The following is a 2,165-nucleotide window of genomic DNA, read 5'->3' on the forward strand; positions in this document are numbered from 1 at the left end:
CATGGAAAACGGGCGATCTCCCCAGACTGTCCGCCCGTTTCACTGTTACCTGGATACCTCTTTATTTAGAACTCACTAACACTAATTTTTAGTTTCGAAGGATTCAAGTAGGGTTTTAGATGAAAGGCAGCGACCTTAATCAAGCCCAAATCATAATTGAACCCATTCAGAGCCTACATTACATTTTAGCGTTTCATTCTGAGCAGAAGACCCTCACACCTGAAGAAGGCTTGCGTTTTCTCTCTTCTCTTTTAAGCATGTGTACAATGTGTAATACAATTAGAATGTGTAATTACAATGCGAATCGTATGAGGGTGGGGGGGAGGTGTCTTTCGCTCGAAATCTCGCCTGCTTCTACTTTACGAGCACAACCCCCTCTCTGCCGGAGTGTTGGCTGTGACGAATTAAACCGGTTTCACAGGTTTCAATCACAGACCATGTGACATGGGAGTCAGGAAACTAACACACAGTGCCACCGGATTTGATAACACTATAAAAACGCTATAAAATAATGTGACTAGGCACAGAACAAGTTTACAGCACAGTACAATAATAAATGCTGACCTTGACTTTAGAAGCATAAATTGCCTTACACTCAATTTAAACACAAGCTGTCATTAGCCCTCTAAGCTGGTTCATACAGAAATGTAGAGATCCAGGCTCAGAACACACAGCTTCATTAGCGAATACATATGCAGGACAACTAGAGAAGACGTTTTACAGAGGATGGATTTTTAGAAACATCCCATCAGTGACATCACTGAAGTCAACTCCTAGGTACTGTAACTGTCGTGTGGATAGTTTCACAAGAATCAGACAAAGGTTTAAGCATCGCTTGTTCTAGATAAAACTGCAAAAAAAACAACAACAACCCATAATGTACTTCTTTGCGGCTCTGTTTGCCCAAATCATATATTCACAACGTGAAATCTAGAAAATAATATTACGTAACCAAAATCCGCAATATGGAAACAGAACCTGTGTAATTGTTGATAGATGATGTACTCGTAACATTTTTTCAAGACGAACTACAACATTTAAAAAATGACTTGTATGTACTTGATATCTCTAATCAATCCACGGGTCATAGCACAAAACGAAACTAAAACGCATACCGTTTCGCGGTTCTTATTAGTTGCTCAAAAGTAATTTGACCGTATGAAATGCATAATATGAACCAAGAAACATGTACGTGAGCAGTACTTAAGCACTGTAGTATCGGTGTTAAGACATACCTCTCAGTCTCCTCCTCTCTTGCCAAAACACGTTGCTTTCTTGCTGTGGTGAGATTGGTGGTAATGCAAAGACGCCACATACTGCCGACAGACGAGAGTGTTGCGGGAGAAGAGAGAAGTGATGGAAGATTGAAGAGTGTCCTAGGTGGAGCCAAGATGAAGTGTCACAATTGCATAGGGGAGGATTTCAAATATTTAAGATGGTAAAAATAACCGGAAGTGATCCCCCAGTCCGGCGCAGTCTGACGTACTTCTGTCATATAAAGTGAAACTAGATGTCGAACTGGAGCCTCACCATTTGCATAAGTGAGGCTCCAGTTATACTTCTAGTTTCACTTTAAATGACAAAACTGAAGAGACTTAAAAGAGCTGGAGAGGATTTCTTACAACTTTTGAGCCGGCACAGTTTTCGAAAACGTTTTCTTCACGCTGCACTATACAACACAGACAGCCAAGAGTCTCCAAAACAAAACGAATTGACAGATAGGAGAAAAGTCCCACTCGTCCTAAAGTTCCCAAAATCCAGCACTGAGCGTAAACAAAGTGTTCAAGTAGCGTGGGAATGCTACCCCTAATGCTAGCTGGAGTTTGAGTGTCTGGTTCAGAGTTTGCTCAAGAGTTTACCTTTCACAGATGCGCAAAGATGAATGTTGAGGGTGCACGCTTCAAGGCGCCTTACAGTGCAGGGAGTTATTAGAGACAATTCGTGACGTGTGCTCGTTCCCATATACCGGACGCCCCGGGTTGCAGTGCTCGGATGACGTCCAATACCGCTTCGGCACGTAACGGCATTATATTCAAGTGCAGGACATGAGGGTTTTATTTTGTTCGTTTTGTTCTGCTCTGCTTTGCTTTGTTTTGCTTTCCATGGCATTCGTAAGAGCGTCAATAAAAAGGCGATTCCTGCGTCTAACACGAATGTAAGAGCTA

The sequence above is a fragment of the Atractosteus spatula genome, unplaced genomic scaffold (assembly GCF_055471065.1).
Source record: "Atractosteus spatula isolate fAtrSpa1 unplaced genomic scaffold, fAtrSpa1.hap1 Scaffold_16, whole genome shotgun sequence".
NCBI classification, from domain to species: domain Eukaryota; kingdom Metazoa; phylum Chordata; class Actinopteri; order Semionotiformes; family Lepisosteidae; genus Atractosteus; species Atractosteus spatula.